The sequence below is a fragment of the Artemia franciscana genome, chromosome 14, assembly GCF_032884065.1.
Source record: "Artemia franciscana chromosome 14, ASM3288406v1, whole genome shotgun sequence".
Taxonomy (NCBI): Eukaryota; Metazoa; Arthropoda; class Branchiopoda; order Anostraca; family Artemiidae; genus Artemia; species Artemia franciscana.
The window spans coordinates 18,130,289-18,149,394 of NC_088876.1; the positions used below are offsets into that span (position 1 = coordinate 18,130,289).

At 34.4% G+C, this 19,106-nt stretch overlaps 1 long non-coding RNA gene across 1 annotated transcript; it reads left to right on the forward strand.

The window, feature by feature from the left end:
• The first annotated feature begins 3,320 nt into the window (after positions 1-3,320).
• Positions 3,321-18,750, forward strand: LOC136035419 (uncharacterized). The gene is made up of 2 exons (XR_010619416.1): positions 3,321-3,600; positions 14,172-18,750. It is a non-coding gene; the product is annotated as an uncharacterized LOC136035419 (long non-coding RNA).
• The last annotated feature ends 356 nt before the right edge of the window (positions 18,751-19,106 follow it).

A 19,106-nucleotide genomic window follows, 5' to 3' on the forward strand; every position in this document is an offset into this window, starting at 1 on the left:
TTGAGCTAAATTGAAATCCCAGGTATCAAAAATGCCTATCTGCAATACCTGAGGAACATATATGGGTATTAACTTAAAACTTTCAGGGCTACTACGACTACTCCTGTTACTATTGTGGCTGCAAATGGGACTGGTTGTGAGTGCAGATTTGACTACCTGTGACTGTGTCTGTGACTGCTTGCATCGACTGGTACATCTATTTGTGACTACTTTCTTTGAATAGTGAGAGGGATTTTATGCTTTGAAACTTTAATGTAGAAAAAAAATCACTTCTGTGTTTTGATAATTTGTTTTGAAAACCAACTTTGATGTTGAAATGGGGAATTTCGAAAAACTTGAAATTTGGCAATAAAAACAGATAGAAGTTAATTAAAGAACTTTCTGAAAAAGAAATTTTTCAAATAAAAGTAAAGAACCGTATTAAACTTCAGACCAGGAGAAATAAATGTCTATAATAATTCAAACTCAAAACGAACAGATATTAAATAAACGATCATAGCAATCAAACACATAACATGCACTAATATAAATGAATAAATAAATCTTTAGACGAGTAAACCTCAAATTGAGTATTGAAACAAACTTAAAACGAACAAAAATCACTACAAATAAGAGTTTGGCTACTGCCCCCTTCCCTAACTGTAAGCGTCTAAAGCATACTGTGTCTTTTGCGCTTTAATGAAAACGAATTATATTATAAATATTTTCTTTTGTACTTACAATATTGAAAATAAAAATAAAAACTACACTGAAATAAAGTAAAAAATAACAAACAAACATACAACAGGTAGTAATATACCAGTAATTGAATAAACAAATCTTAAAACGAAAAAAAAAAATCAAATCTAATTTTCAAATCGGACTTGACACGAACAAAAATCACAACGAAAATATCTTAAAACGATTGAATTTTCAAATGAAACATAAAACGAACAAAAATCAGTACAAACAAGAGTTTGGCTACCGCCCCCTTCCCTAACTATAGAAGTCTAAAGCCCACTGAGCTATTTGCGTTTTATTGACGTCTCGAACAGTCCTTGGAAAGAACGAATAAGATTAAGCTGAATATTTGATATATAATCATACTGATTGCTGAGAGCATGGCAGTTCGAGATTTTATTTCAGAGTAATTTTTATTTTCAATGTTGTAAATGCAAAACAAAATATTTGTAATATGATTTGTTTTCAGTAAATTGCAAACGACGCAGCACGCTTTATACCTTTACAGTTAGGAGAGGGGGAAGGGAGCATTAGCAAAACTCTTGTTTGTAGTTATTTTGTTCGTTTTAATTTTGACTTGAATATTCAATTTGAGTTTTACTCTTTCTCATTTATTCATCCGTTTATATTAGTACCTGTTGCATATTTGTTTGCTGTGATTCTTTTTTTGATTTCTGTTCTTTTTGGATTTCATTTACTCTTTAACAGTAATTTCTCGTTATTTTGAGTTTCAATTATTATAGACATTTATTTCCGCTAGTCTAAAGTTTAATCTGGTTCTTTACTTTTCTTTGAAAAGTTTTTTTTAATTAATACATACAAAAAGGTATGAGTTACGTATTGCCCCAAGAGACTTGTTTTATTGTGAAAGATATCAAAATACAACTCCTTAAAAAATGATTATAGTCGAGCCTCGATTTATGCAATGAATTTTACTTAAGATGCTTCTGCATTTTAAGAAAAAGAATGTAAGACTATTGTTGATCAATAGGAATCGTCCCTTGAGACTCATATTGTGTTTCTCTTGGGTAGAGACAGCGATTTCAAGAAAACAGATTAGGTTTGGAATTTTAACATAAACTTCTATTCTATCGTCTCAAGGACCTCTTGAACAGGCAAATTTGCATGATTCTCTTTTATGGGAGAGAGATGGGAAGGGAAAAATTTCAAAATTTTTAAAGCTCGAAAACATTTAACCAAAGGGCGCATTATATAGAAGACATCAGCAATTACAACTCAAATTGTAAATGTCTCAAAATGTAAATGTTTGATTAACCTCAACTAGACCATGGTATATCATATAAAAAGAAATATACTCAGTGGGAAAGGGATAAATCCTTGGGAACCCCGACTTATTTAGGGCTCAAACAGGCAAATGCAGGTATTTCTTCTTTTTGAAAGAAATATTAACCATTTTGATGGTTTAAGCTGTAAGCTAACCTTATGTTTTGTTAAGGCCTGAATTGATAAATACGCTGGTCTGTTCTGACGATAAATGGCTTGGAAAATATATGCGTTATCAAAGTTGCTGAATTTAGTTTTGACGTGATCAGTGTTTTGACATTTATTTATTTATGAGTATCTGCTTAACTTAATAATCTTTGGGTTTATTTTTTTCGGGAAATTTTGGGTATAATAAAAATTAAGTCTATATTAAACCTTAATTTATAAGTAAATTCTATTGATGTGCACATTGTTTTTGAGATTGTATTTTTAGAGTTTGGATTACCTTTTGTGCGGACCGGCTAGATTAAAAATTATCTGGGCAACAGGCAGCACAAACGTTCCGATCAAGACTTCAAAGTATTTCGTCAACGAGGGATATTTTTAGTTTCGGAAGAACTCATTGTCGATGAATAAAAGAGTATTTTCAACTACAAAGGTTATTTGAATTGTTATAGATTTAATGTTTTGACCCATTGATGAGCTATGCGTTACAAAAATATATCAGCATTAGACATTTCAAATGTTTTGCCTTTCCAAAACTTAGAAGTTCCGCCAAGGATTGCTTTTCATATTTAGTAGATCCCTACATTTAAAAGGGAGTTCTGGCATAAAGTACCCCCTCCTCCAACTCTCAAAGTTTATATGCTGTAAGACGGTGACAAAGAAAAAAGGAACTAGTCCCTTTCAAATAATCTTATTTTAGGACAGAAATTCACCTTGATGTAGGGAAAATGAGATTTTTTTTATTATATATTTGTGATAGACCCTTTCTATCTTATAAAAAGACGATAAAGAGGATGCTATTATGTTATAAGATATTCCTTACTTCGTCGATGTAAATCTCTTAATATTTAATGCACAGATTAGATGCAACTGATCATTTTATTTAAGCATTTATTAGCTTAAAGTTTTGCCCTGGAACGTTTAGGTGGCGTTGATGATTTTTCTCTTGGAGGCCGCCAGGAGTTTCTAGCTTTGTTAATCTCTGAAATGTTTGTTCATATTTGTAATCGCTATCCTTATGCACTCTTCCTATGAGTAAGGCAAAGATTAGATGCAACTGATCATTTTATTTAAGCATTTATTAGCTTAAAGTTTTGCCCTGGAACGCTTAGGTGGCGTTGATGATTTTTCTCTTGGAGGCCGCCAGGAGTTGCTAACTTTGTTAGTCTCTGAAATTTTGGTTCGTATCTGTAATCAATATCCTTATGCTCTCTTTTGTCCTATGATTATGATGTATGATGAACACATTTTTTAGATAATGAAGTTAGCCCGATTGACGAATTCCGAAAGATTGGCAAAGAAAGCGAATATTTTCCTGATGCTAAGACAAGTGAAGATGGAATAATAGATGCTAATAAGAAAATTTATAATGCCATTAGCCCTTTTGCTCGCCCAATACTTAAAGCCAAGAAAGGAAAACCCGAACCAAAGGTATTATTTTGTTTTAGATCAAACTAGAGAGGCGAATCATTCGAGACTTTTACATGGTTAATGCTTGCAATAATTCATCCTCAAGACACATAAATGTGTGTCAATTGACCAACTAGTAAAGATATATGAGTTAAAAAACATATGAATTTCCGAGAAAACGCAAATCGCTTTTGTTAAACTAATAAGCCGTTATTAAGCCACGACACACTGGCTTTACGGGTAATTTTATTGACAAAGATATTAATTCTGAGTATAATCGTGAGCCAAAAATGACTTAAATGAAAACTGTGGTGTGACCCAAGGAAAAGCTGGCACGTAGAAATTTTTGTGAGGTGGATATATTTTAGACATTTCCTTGCTCTTCCAAACAGCAAGAGACGAAAGAACCGTCATATAGAACTTGAATGGCCTATAAAATTTTCTTTTTTTGGTGGAGGCATGGGACACTTTCTAAGACCCCCCGGGGGCGTTCCTGCGATAGGATGGTTCTTGCGATATGTTGCAGTCATGGGCTATTAATAAGGTGGTCGGCGTTTACCCCCCCTGGTGATTCCACCCCCGGAGATTACCTGCGGTAAATACCCCTTTTCCCCCGCGAAAAATACCTCTTCCTCTTGGAAAATACCCCCACGTAAAATACCTCCTTTCGGAAAATATCCCCTGAAAAATACCCCTCCCCCAAGGAAAATACCCCCTCCCCACAAAAAACTCCCCCACCCCGCGGAAAATAAGGCTTTCCAGTTTGAGAATTTTATCTAAGTTTCTTTTTTTTATTTCCGTTGGGGAAAGGAATTATGTACTTGTGCATTATGCGCCACTCACTCAAGTTTACGGAGTAACAATTTTTTAAAACAAACCGTTTTCTTCTTTAGTTTTTTCTTCAGCTTAGCGCGAGATAAGACAAATAGAAGTGACAGTATACATGGGAAATAAATAATTTGGGCTATATATTTTCACATACGGGGGGAGGGGGGGGGGAAGTATTTGTACAGTTAGTAGTCAGGAAACAATTCTTGATCATTGTTTTTTTTATCTTATAGGACATGAACTATGAAACGCCTATTGCTTGTCACTAAAAAAAATCCTTAAATTCCAAATAAAAAGATGTTTGCGCCTTGGGGTTATCACCGGATAAATTGTGGGGCTAAATTTAATTCTTAAATAATGCACTTTTCAACAATTTATCTACCATATTTAAATAAAAAATTTGGCTTTTGTCCCCTTCCTTGTCTCTTTAAAACAGTTTCAAAGAAATTCATTATAAGACCTTGTATTTCCTCGAACCTCTTTTGAAACTTTTTATGTATTTTCCCATCTGTGTCCGGTAGCCATAAGACAAGTGGGAGGGGTTGGTAACTCTCTCAATAGTTTTTAAGTTTATACCATTAATGCAAAGTAATTTTCAACCCAATTAATACAAATTTCGGAAGTTCAACCAATAGAAAGTCTTCAGTTTGGTGGATATCAGCTTAGTTTTCTGTCCACTAAGGTGTGTTTACCTCATCTAAGCTGATATTTATTTTGAATTTACGTCATTCATGTGATGTGATGGCATTTTAGTTCAAGTTCATATGCACATGTGCCTATACGCCTTCTCTTCGGCGAAATCAAAACTGTGTACCCGGCCTACACAACCTCACAAAGCTATAAGACATCTTGGAGGGTATGTACCAGAATTCAATTATGATTAATGATAATTAATTATTTTGTTTTTATCGTTCCAAGACCACGGTTAACAAAAGATTAAAGGCAATTTGTATACCGTATGTGAAGAAGGTACTACAAAGTTTATGTATGTATTAGCCCTTTATGTATTATATATAAGCATTTTTAGGGCTAAGTTCGTTTTTATCTTTCGTTTTAGGCCATAGACTATCAAATAGTTAAAGGTCATAAACGATTAATGAGTTCTAAAAAACACTCTGAATATTTGGATTTTCCAGGTATGATCCTCTGATCCGCCTCTTCCTTTTTTAATAATTTTTATTTCCCTCAAAATCGTGGAGAATAAGGGATAGGTGTATCATCATATAGTTATAAAACATTCGAAAAAATAAAAAAGCATAAGGATTTACGAAAAAAAAGCTCAGAAAAATAATTTAATAGAATGCGTAAAAAAGAAATAATCGAAACCTTTAGTGTTAATACATTTTCGAAGGACGGAAAAAGAATGTGTAGGAGAAAACAAAGAAAACCCAGAAAACATAGCTTAAAATTAGGATAAGAGCAGTTGAAAAACATAACGTATCTCAAGTGGATTGGGAATATGCCTTCAATGAAAAGGTCATTGCCAAACATCAAGTTTTTCAAACAAGCCGTTTTAGCTTTTGAAAGACAGTCAAGGTATCAAATCACCTTATTTTATAATCAAATTAAAAGAAAAATCATACCTTAAATTACTAACAACATTAAACTTAATGCCAATTTCACCAAATTCACTTATTTTCTAGATGCATAGGAGGCTATTGAAAAGGGATATCCCTTTTAAGAAAAAAAAGCCAAGAAAAAGAAAAAGTGGCATATTGCCAGAAAATTGAGACTTTTTTCCATGGAGTATTTTTAAATAATTATTTAGTAAATAGTGTTTATTCCCATGCTTTATTCTTTTTGTATCACTGTGAAGATTTGTCCTGGTCTAAAAAAGGTTATTGAATTTTTACCAGATGTTGCTTCCTGGGTCCAATATCATCATTCGTTTTTTATTTTGCGGCAGTATCTTTATCAGGCTCGTCAGTTTATTCATGGATTTTAGGATTTGATGTAAAACAAGATTTTTCTGTAATCAACAGGCTTTCAAAATGAAAGGTTTTGCTTACTCTTAACAATGTTTTCTAAGTGGAATAAGTTTTAATGAAGTCGCCGGCACGTGCTAATTTGTAGTATTTGGCGGCTTTGTGTTGATGCAATAAAAATGTTTACCAGAGTAACACATACATATTTTCATTTTATCTTTTTCGAGTGTTGTCCGAAACAGTCTAAACCGTTTTTTTTCGAAACTCTGAGCAGAAACGGTGTTCTATTATTTAGTTTTTTTTGTAACTGAGTACTTTAATTGGATTGATTTTATTAATCTGCTTCAAAGAGAAGCAACAGTACCTCTAGGTTTAAAACTGGATAACCACATCTATAAGGTGCAGATTAAGTCTTAGGAATAAGATCTTCATGTCATCTGAAATTTTAAAATAAGTTAATTTTAGATGGCGTTATATATAAATGAATATATAATGTGAATGTGAATGAGAAATGTGATATATAAAATAGAAATGTGAATGAGGAATTTAGTGACTACAGCTACTAAAATATTGAACCTAAACGACGATTTCAGCTATACCAATAATATCCATTTTCATTGAAATAGATGGAAAGCACTAAAACAAAGAAACAAATAAAAATCTAGCTCATGCTGAAAACAGAATGCTCAGCAAAAACAGAGAGGAGCTAAAAGCCAAAATCAAAACAGAGCCTTAGCCTCATCACTTCACAAAAAATATGGGTAGTCTCTTAAAACATCAATTAATTTCGTCGTATGCTGACCAGTGGTCTGTGTAGTGCAGGTAGCGACCTCCTGATTTTCTACCTGCGCCAGGGAATGCAATGCGTGGTTGGGGGAAATCATAAAGAGAAGATAGTCAACCAATTTTTTTTTTATCAAAAGTTTCTTAATTACTTACTGAGGCAGCTAGCTTTGTGTTTTTTTTTGTAAATACACTGAATCCTTATGACTCCTTAAACAATAAAATGTTGCTCTCCTGTCACGTTTGTGTTATAAATCATTACGCCTTATGAACTGCCGCCCTTAAATCTAAAGTACTAGGTTCAATTGGAAAGAATGGCACGTATAATCCTCTTGGAAGCTAGTCCGACCAGGTTTACTAGTTATATCCTTTGCCAGTCTCTATAAAATTTCTATTTCCTTAAAATACTTTTTATAGCCTCCTCTGTTCTCATTCGAGGAGGTCCTGCTTTATATTTGACTCCAAATGGACTACTAAAAATTTACGTTTTTTGGTAATATGTCATTTTTCTTCCAATGAGCCACGTATTTTGTAAAACCTCTCGTTTAATGTAGAGTCTCTGAAATGATTTCTTAATGCTAGCCTCTGACAAGACCTCGTCTAGAACCCATCCAGTGTATCTTAACTTTTTGAAATACCTGTGTTTCAGAACCATATCTAAGAACTATCATTACCACCTGCCAAACTTTTTCGACTACGAATAAACGTTCTATGCCCTGACTATTCCACTTTTTATATCTTCCCTCCATCCATTTGCCTTGCTAATAACCTGACGAAAGTGTTTATTAGCATATATAACTATCCACTAGGCCAGTTTTCATGACACCAAACAACTGCTGGAAGTTTGTTTATAATGTTAGTTGTTCTTATTTATCTATTATTATTTTTTTCTTCTTCTTTTGTGTTTAGTTGTTGTTTTTTTGTGTATGTTATGTTTTAAAAACAATTTTTTTATTGTTTTCAGTTTTTTTTTATTGAGAAAGGCTCCCGCACGTGGGAGCAAAATTTTCGGAATATTTTTTTTAATTAAAGTGTTGTTTTGTTTTTAGGATTCGCCCCCTCGTCAATAACTCGCTCTTTGCGCTGAAGTTCGAATTTTGTTCCAATTATTAAAAAATGACCCCTGAATCACAAAAGTCGTTTATTTAGAATAAATAACTCTTTTTGAAGTACTGAAAAACTTCAGCGTAAAGAGCGAGGTATTGACGAGGGGATGAACCTCGTCATATACGTAATAATTTCTCTTTCTTTTATAGTTTCAATGTTTCTCTTTAATTTCAGTTGAAAAGGTTGTTTTTTTTTATTTAATTTCTGATCCTTTTTTTTAATAATGCTGAGAAATCCGGTGCCTCCTTTATGCAAAATACCCTTCCTCCATGGAGAATTTCTCCATGGAAAGATCCTCCCACGTAACCCCCAACCCCTCACCAGAAAAAATCCCTCCTGATATCGTCTGTATGCTTCTCAATAACCAATACTATACGCAATCAATGGGCAAAGTTCATAACTTGCAGCACTTCCCCCGGGACTCTTGGGGATTAAGTCGTCCTCAAAGACATAGTTGTTAGGTTTTTCAACTATGCTGAACAAAATGGCTACCTAAAAATTTTGATCAGGTCCCTTTGGGAAAAAATGAGCGTGGGAAGATGTATATTTTCCTTCTAATTTTTGGTCACTTAAAAAGGGCACTAGAACTTATGATTTCCGTTCAAATTAGACCTCTATCGATGTTCTAGGACCACTGGGTTGATGCGATCACCCCTGGGGAAAACAATAATAAAAAAAAACACGCATCCGTGATCTTTCTTCTGGCAATAAATCCACATTTTTGCTGATAGGAACTTAAAACCTCTACAGTAGGGTTTTCCGATACGCTGAATCTGGTGGCGTGATTTTCACTAAGATTTTATTACTTTTAGGGTTGTTTCCCCCTTTTTTCGAAATTAAGGCACATTTTCTCCTAATTTTTGATGGGTAAGACTAAAGTTGACGAAACTTATATATTTGAAATCAGCATACAAATCTGATTCTTTTGATGTATCTGTCAAAATTCCGTTTCATAGAGTTTCGGTTGCTATTGAGCCAGGTCGTTCCTTACTTACAGTATGTTTCTAGAAACTCTTTGATAAGATATTAAAGTCTACGCCATTATCCTGGTCGGTCGTTTCAATGACACTTTTACGTGGGGCACTCTAATCATTTTTATAATCTTAGGAGATTTTTACCTTAGGAGTATTTTTACCATTAAATAAGTTAAATAAAATCAAATAAATTTACATAATGATTCAAATTTCAAAGGGACAGATATGTAATTTCAGTTCAATTTAAGTTTGACTTTATTATTCCTTTTAATGGTACCTGTATATTAGCCAGTACAGACTCGAGAAGTGAAGATAGGTTCATCATAATGAAATATACCAAAATATTATGAAAATAAAATACTATAGTAACAAAATTATGGAAACTACAACAAAGAATTATTCAAGGGGTCCGCACAGAATGCTTTATTTTAAATACCTAACCTAATATAACCTAACCCAACCAAAATACCATCTGAATATATTAAATATTTAATAAAAACATACCTACAACGTAGATTTCAACTGAACCTAGGCTGATTGTCTCCAAACACTGACAGCTATAAACCGGTTATTTTCTACTCTTAAAGATCCAAATTCTCGATTGTGTAGTGGCTAATACACAAGTACGCTTTAAATTCCTGTTCATTTTATGATCTATCGATTCATCTTCAGCGTATCAGAGAACCCTACTGTATTTGTTTCAAGCTCCTATCTGCAAAAATGTGGAGTTTTGTCTGTTTTTTTTTTATAACGCGAGAGGGCTCATTTGGACGGAACGTAAAAGTTCTAGTGCCCTTTTTAAGTTACCGAAAAAGGGCGGCAACTAGGTCCCCTCCCAAGCTCATCTTTATTTTTACCAAAGTCACCGATCAAAATTTTGAGATAGCCATTTTGTTCAGCATAGCAGAAAAATCTAGTAACTATGTCTTTGAGAATGACTTAATCCTTCAGAGTTCAAGGGGAAAAGCTACAAGTTATCAACTTTACCCCTTTGTTTACATAAAGTATTTGTTATTGGGAAGTATACACATATTTTCAGGATGATTTTTCTGGGGATTGGGTCGGGGGGAGGGGGTTAGGTGGGAGTATCTTTCTATGGAGCAATTTTCTTCAGAGAAGGAAATTGTTGTATGAAGGGAGTGCCGGATTTCCCAGAATTATTTAAAAACCGATCAGAAATTAGGTAAAAAAAAACAAACAAGTTCTTTCAACTGAAAGTAAGGAACAACCTTAAAACTTAAAACGAACAAAAATTATTATTCATATGAGGGTTTTCATCCCCCTAGTCAATACTATGCTCTTTTACGCTAAAGTTTTTTTGTACTTTCAAAAGAGCTTTTTATTCTAATTAAACGGCATTTCTGATTCAGGGGTCATCCTTAAAGAATTAGAACAAAATTTGAACTGTAGCGTAAAGAGCGAGGTATTGACTAGGAGGCTAGCCCCCTCATATATGTAATAATTTCTGTTCGTTCTAAGTTTTAATGTTGCTCCTAACTTTCAGTTGAAAAAAAACTTTTTTTTTTATTTAATAAAAGACAAAAGTCCTGTGGGTGGCTGTATTTTCTAGCCACCTTATAACACAAGATCATATAAAAAACAAAAAACTAATTTATTTTTTCTTAGAAAGGAAAGAAAAATAATACAAACAAACTTTGTCTATTTTTGGAAGATGCGAACCAAAACAAGAGATTTTTTTTTCGACCGATTTGTTCTTCATTAAATCGGAGAAAACAAAATTTGCTAGCCGAGCTTCAGAAATCACAACCAATGTTCAACATCCAATGTCAACACAACGAACCTTCATTTTTTTTGTATTCATTGAGGTCTCCCCGGCTCTGTCTATATCCCTAAAGTTACAAGCTAATCAAAAAACATTGTTTTGTGCATATGGGTCGACGTGATCCAGAAACTTTTGAATGTCATTTTTGAATCTATTGGAGAAACTAATTTAGGGTCGTATTTGCGAGTCTTTAATCTTTTAGTCAGTCGGTTCGGAATTCTCAAAATATTCAAAGCAAATCAACTGGGCTGAACGTCTGTGAGTCCAAGCGGATAAAAAAAAAAGTTTGGTGGTACATGTTTTTTTGTACTTTTTGAGTCCCCTTGGCCCAATGGCCTACGGATATAGTTTTAAACTCTTAAGAAAAATAAATTTCGGCCCTTTTTTGGGTGAATGAATGTTAAGAAGAAAAAACTGTTTTGACACACCAAAGTTCCACATGGGCAAATAGTGATAACACTTCTAGGCTGCTTAAAATCAAAATTTTGTCGACCCTCCGCATTCCCTCTCTTTACATACAAAATATGAAGTCAACTTGCCTCCTCTGATCATATCACTCCGACATTTTCATCTTGATCGCCATATATGATTCCCAAGATGATCCAGATATGATATTTTAATGCTGGATATAGGCTTTCTTTTTATTTACCTGTGACCCATCAGTCTTCATCCTTCACACCCGGTAAAGAATTCAAGATCTACCACCGATTCAAAGCTTAAGGTTCACTTGGCCCTTCAGCCTTCCTGGAAATACCAGCACGATCCCCCAAGCCGTTCCTGACGTAATACAGGTACGCTATTTCGGCAATGTAGGTACACAGTATCTTTTCATCTACATCGGTCCTTTAAACGGAATGAATTTTAGTCCCACAGGGGCTGAAAGTACAAAAGAAAGTTAAACAGACTAGAGGCCAAAATCTTCAGGCGATTTCCTCTGTGTACTCACCTAAGCCACACTTCAAGGTATACTTGCCCTCCAACACCCTCTGATAGTTTCAAATTAATCCTCAAAGTTTTTCCCAGCATATTGCTAATACGCCGTTTTGATTGTACAGCAACACATAATTTCTTTTAATTAACTCGTCACTTAAGAGTGGAAAGTGATTCGACCTTTCTATGTCCCTTTTTGCTACCGACCACCGTAGTACCCATGACACCTGCCTAAATTTTGAGATAACCATCATTTCCAGAGCTATCAAAACTCCCAGTAAATATGCTTATGGGAATGGTATGACTACCGAAAACCCTTAGGCAAGGGCCGTAAGTAATGCAAATCGCTAATTGCCTTAATCAGCGATTATAAGCCCACAAATAAGTGGGCTTGTTTGATCTTGGGTGTGTAATTGGCTCATAATTTTCTGTGATTATACTCGGGGTCAAGATAATCACACAATTTGTTGAAGATGGGTGTGTGTGAAGGGGCCCTGAAATGGGATCCCTTGCACGAATTTTTGTCGCTGACCATTTGGAAACTTCCAGCCGAAAGTCCTTAGGCTAAGAGGGATCTAATATAAAAAAAGTGTGAGGTCATAAACCTCCTAGAACTGGGACCCGAAAAAGGCATACAAACTTTTTTTTTAAGCGAACCCCTTCCACCCCAAAAAAATTTAAATCTAGCTTAGCAAAGGGCCGGAAAAGGCTCAACTAACCTTTTTGTATCTTGGGCCAGTTTGCATGGAAGGAGTGACTGTATAAACTTAAGAAAGGGAGCTTGTTCAGTCGAAAATTGAAGGTTCTAGTGCTACTAATGAGGGTTGAAAGTAATAGGACTACAACCTGCCTCTGTCATGTCCTTTTTCTGCCACCTCCCCTCCCCCCCATAAAGCCTCCTCATATTGCTTTTTGGAGATTGTCAGATTTTTCAGAAGTGTCAGAAGGTCTAATAAGTGCCTATACCTCTAGAGTCAACGTCACTCCAACAGCCCCAGGGGCAATAGCTCGGAATTTTCCATATCACCTGTTCTTCACAAAAAGTTTTTTTTTTGTAGAAAAAGTGGCCATCTTTGGTCTTGGTTGACCTATCACCTAGGAACTTCTAGGAATCGTTTCCTTGGCCAATATTCAAAGAGCTTCCCAAAGGTGAAAACGACACCCGTGTCTGAGTAAATGAAAACACTCTATTTCCACCCAAGTTTTCAAATTATCTACAGTATCTGGAAGATTTGGCACTCTAAGTCCCCTGGGATCAGAGTCAATTTCAAGTAATTTGACGATATGAAGACATTATGTACCTATCTGAACAAAATAGGGTATACACAAGATAGGGTATACACAATATAGTTGAAACCTTCCCGGGTGTTAGAGGGTGAATCGTACCTCAAATTTTGAGTGGTGGGAGGGGGTACAGATAAATCTATAGACACTATGTGTATCCGTACTATCTAGGTACCTTATCCCCAGTACCACAGGCGTGGCTTGAGGCATCAAGTTGAATTTTTTTTTGCGGATGTTGGGGGGCCAAGATGGCCTCACGTTTTATTTCGGAAGATAAGGGAAAGGACGGGGCTAAAAGCATTTTTCTGTAATCTAACTGCACAGTTTTGAATTATATACCCTATGGGTCATATAGTGTATTCAGTCAACTAAGCTCCCTTTGAATTTCTGACAACCAACCCTTCCGCATGAAGTTGTCGGGGAAAAAAAGAGGAAGCAATTATACATGGAAGACACGTGGATCTCTCCTTGGGTAACGCTAGCATTCGGTAACTGATTTGTTAATAGAACGTGTACAGTGTGTTCTGTCGATACAAAATATTGATCCTTCAAACCAATATAACGAGAAATGCCAATCCCCCCTCTTCCCTTTATAGATGTGCTAGATCTTCAAATAATCATCTATTATCATACTTTCTCAAGGAAAGAGTAATGCATTTCGATTCGAAATTCCAAAACAATAAAGGATGAAGGTTAATTTTCAATCGAATTCAATATAGACCTGCTTTCCCCGGCGTTTTTTATGTGTGAACCAGTTTAAATCACGTGAATATACCTTGCACGCAATTTGAAAGAAGTTACAAGAAATTTTGTTAAATTGATTTTTTGTTTAAGTAAATACGCTACTCTTCAGTCAATTATAACCGTGGTTGCGAATCTCGGGTATAGATAATATACCCGATATAGATAATATATAGGATATAGATAATATATGTTTACTATATTTTAAGTTTATTAAATTAAATTTATGTTTTATAGGAATGTGTCTTTTGTAAAAACAATGGCGAGGAAGAAACCATGTACAAATCTCATATTCTTAAAGACAAATTCAACAAAGTACAATGTCCTGTATTAAGAAAGTATGTTTGTCCCCATTGTGGTGAGTCAGGGGACAAAGCGCACACGAAGAAATATTGTGACAAGAAGAAGAAGATTGGAGTAGAGGATTTCCAATCAAATCACGAAGTCCTTATAAAGGGGATAGAAAAACTTAGCGTTTAATTGAAGGAGCAAATTTAAATCAAAGCATCTCTTGAGTCTTGCTTTCCTTAAATCAGCATAAAAATACGGTTCTTTTGATATAAATATTGATATAAAATTCTGTTTTTTAAAGACTCGGTTACTATTGAGCCGTGTCGTTCATTACTACTGTTCGTTACCGCGAACTGTTTTAAAAAACTAGCGAATGTCTTGAGATTATCGAACTGTTCAAAGCATTTTAAAAAAAGCAAACCCTGAAAACTATTTGTAAATTTATTACGTAAAATTCAGTGAAAACCCTACCACCTCCTCTCAAAATCCAAAGAGAAAAGGACAATATTTTAACTTCAAATTCCAAGTGCTCATTAAAGCTTTTTAAAGCAAAATGTACCGGGATGAATGAAGTCCTACCTAGAAACAATAGGAACTGCTTTTCAAACCTCTTTGTCATAAGGCCCTCAAGGAGCAATCGCCCTTGAGATAAAAATAGCTAAAAAACTGACACAACTTTGCGCTTTTGTTTGTGCGGCTGTAGGCTGTGATGAGTTTTTGTCCTTTACAGGAGTAATATGTAATAAAAAGAAAGAAATATGTATTAGGTGTTAGACCGAATGTTGTAAAGCAACTTGATTCCTGTCAACCTTTGCAAGATTTGAAGAATGATTTCTGATAAAACAGAATTAAAAAATAAAAACAAACTAAAAACAAAACAGAAATAGCGAGGACACCAAAGTATAATATCATCCCCTACAGGAGGTAGTATGGGCTCTTGAAATCATCTTTCATTATAAGGCAACAAAATTAAATGATCAACCTATATAAACTGGAAGCAGGCCGGGTAATAAAAGGTTAGGAAATATATGATATATTTCGTAAATGGCCTATTGATTATCAGCTTTTGAGCTGCTTTCTAATAAAGAGCAAAGGGAATGAAATATGTTAATGTTACCAATTATAGAAATCTCATAGAAAAATGTTTTTTGCTTACGTCTCTTTAACTATGCTATTAATGCTTATCACAGTCTTTGAAACTATCTTTCGTTTAGTAGAAGAAAAATATAGTCTCAAGAGATAATAACATGCTTTATTAAGTTTCGTTTTGCACAATTTGCTCCCAAATTGAATGTGCATGATATCATGTTGTAAAATTAAGAAGTATTTGTATTTATTTACTGGTAGCTATACCAGCTAGATCTCATTTAGTGTTTATATTATTTTTCATCTTTCGATGAATGTAAAACATCATGTTTTTTGATCTTATTAGTATGATCAGTTTGAATTGTGTCTTTGATTTCTGAGTCTTTGATTTAATGCATGTAATGAAAGTGTTCGACATATCATGGTGACCCTTACTGTATTTTATCTATTCTAGATAAAATACATCCTTCTATCCGAAGGATTTATTTTCTATTCTACCCATTAATTGTACAGCATGAAATACAAAGGTTTCCATGCAAGAAGTAGTATAGTAGATAATAAAGCCACGTAAACTGTACTCGTACAGAAATTAAGTATCAACCAATGAGACAAATTATATATATTTTTTAAAGCAATGTAAAAGATTTTTTCTGTGTCACTCTTTCGAGTAGAGAGGAAAAGAAAAAAAAAAAGGGGAAGTAGATTCAAATAGAAGAATTAGATTTTTTTTTTTCACGTGCAAATCAATGATGCCACAGATCCAAAGACGGTATATTTGTTCTTCAGGATTGAGGAAAGGCCAAGAGTTTACATAGCTGTGGAGGCCGAAAATGCAAACCGCTACATTTGTATTAGATTAAAATTCACTCTCCCTCTTTTACGTCTATTTATGAATTGTGATGTTAACCATAGAGAATGGAGGTATTCCACCCACCCCCTGGTCCCCTCCCAAACGGTATCAAAGTGTAAAACTTCCCCCGCCATTTTCAAGTAATGGCCGTTCAGAATCAAAGGAAATACTGTTATAGAAATTAAAACTGTTGGTGGAACACATAGTAGACAGATGCTAAATTGAACAAAAGAAGAAAATCACACTTACACCATGAGAAATAAGATTATTTTAATTAAAAGCACAAAAGTAGTGACAGAACAAGGTAATTGCAGCCTGCTGTAGCAGCCCCTCAAAGTAGCTAGATGGCATTAGTGGCTAATCTGGGAACTCGAGTTTTCAGTTCTATGAGTCTCTTCTTGTCTTCTCCAAGAAATAGGCTAAGGAAGAACTTCACCTGGTCCCCAAAAATGAGTTATTATCAAACAGTTGGTCACTTTGTAATTAAGATAACTCAGGTGTCTTGGATAGTTTTAAGATATGTTCTTTACTCAGTAATAATTTTCTTCTTGGTAGAGGGACTCTTGGGACATAAATTAGTTTTTCAATGAGAAATTAATTGAGATGTCTTCAGTGAGTGTAATTTTTGAGTTAATTATGTAAGCATTAGCATTTAATGCTCATACTACACTATCCACATTACTAGATGCAGAAAAACTTACGATCGTTTCTTTGCTTGAGCAGCAGAAATTATTGTTATCAAATAGATAAATTTTGTTACTGGACCGAGTGTCATAGGTTTATCTTATTTCTAGCTACAAAATTCCTTTTAATACCAAGTTGCTTGAGGAGAATATAGCTCTGCATGGTCCTCTTTCAACCCAATATGTTCAAAGCTTAAGTCTTTACTCCCCCTTCAAGCTCTATTTTCAAATAATCCTTTCTTACGACCCATTTCCACCCCTTTCGGGGGCATGCGTCACAGATATTCTTTGACCTGGTCTACCTCAAAAGCAATTAAGCAAATAAAACAAATTATTTGGATTCTAATTTGTCTGCAAGAACTGTCCACAAAGAACAAAGAATACAATTCTCAACTTATTATTAGAAAGTAATGTATTAGATTTAAAAATAACCAATCTTCATTATAAATGGACAGATCGCAGAACAGAAAATAATTCCATGCTGGCTTCCAGAAAATAATTCCATGCTAATTCCATTTCTGGAATTATGGAAATCATTCCAGCTGTAAAAATCTGTGAAACGTGTGCTATCTATTCTCAAAATAATTTTTCTATTAAGAAAATGAAGATGCAATATCTCAAAAACGTTCCAGAATACCCATGATGATGATGATTTTATTAAGCGATTAAACTGCAAATATCAGCTGCATTAGAAACTATTCTTTATATATTTTCACATTTAGTAGTTTAAAAAAATTTGCCAAAATTCATCGTCTAGAGAAATTAGATGATTCAGCTTTATAGAAACATCATCCATCTTAATGAATACAAATAAATTCGAAACAAATTATGCGAAACCAAAGTAGATGCCATAGCAGTTTAACTCAAGCTATACTAGAATCATGTCTATGAACATTGGCTTCAATTGGAGACGGAGAACGGAAGGGTGGGAGCCTTTCTAATTTTTTTTTACCCCTCTTCTTACTAGATTTTGAAAAATTCCTTTTTTGGGGCAAGTTTGTTGAGAAATGTCTTTTTTTCTGGTATTCTAAGAAAAAGAAAGGAAAAAAAAACATATTTGTGCCTATTTTTGCCCCTCTTCTCAAATGATTGTGAATTCACGCCACTGCCCATGAACCAGCCCTGACTGAAAAAAGTGCCAAGCAGAGAAACCATGGTTGAAAAGTTCTTGAAAAGCTCTAGCTAAGTTCATTTTTTTCCCCGGTATCCTAGTGTTTACCTCAATATGTGCTCATAGGTGTGACCGAAGTTTGGTTCGGCCACCAAATGAATTAAGCAACATTTTTTTTCTTTAATGGCGTAGATGATAACGTGACAACCATGACGACATTAGCCATGCAATTGTGGATTCTAGCAAGGAAACTATAACACCTGCTATAACAATAAACTAAAGACAATTTAGTTTCTTTTAAAAAGTAAAAAAAAAAATGCTGTTTTGTGAACTATTTCTGTTTAAATTTTTAAGATGGTTGAAATTTATCTTCTGATATTTCCTGTGTATTTTACCACATTCTTTATTAATTTTCTACTTCCAAATAATTCTTCTAAGATTGTTTATGTGACTACTCTAAAGGCAATTGGAAATCGCCTAATAAAGATAACCGTCAATGTAGTTTATACATGTTGACCATCAGAATAACGCCTCATTTACAAAAATCAATGTGTCATAGGTATGTTTTTTGTTTATGGAGTTATATATAACCCATATTTCGAAGTTAAGACAACGTATTTTTGCCATTTATCTTTTGGATAGCTGAATTGGGTTTTGTGTTTATATAGTGTAATTTAACAGGCAATAAATTTTGATTAATTGTCTTGTGTGTTTTCCGAAAATTTGTATAATTTTTTGGTTCTTATTTTATGTTTAGGTGATGGTAATTAAATAAATTTCCTTTTGGTTGCTAAACTTTCCTGATTTCTTTGAAATACGGTAGGGTATTAGAAATTGAAGGTTCTAGTTTCCTTTTAAGAGACAAAAGGGACCGGAGAGCAGCTAGCCCCCTCTGCCCTCTTTCTCCCAAAATGTATGCTATTGGTTTTTTGAGATAGCCGTTTTGTTCAAAATGGACCAAAGATAATATAACAAAAATTCTAGGGTTAACATAGCCCCCCAGACCACAGGGACAAGTGTTTTAAATTATGCCCTGGGGACTTGGTGGAAGAGGTGGTGGCATAAACTTTGGAGGAGGGGTATTTAAATAGAAACTGAAAGTTCTAGTTTCATTTTAAGAGTCAAAAGTGACCGGGGGGCAAATAGCCCCC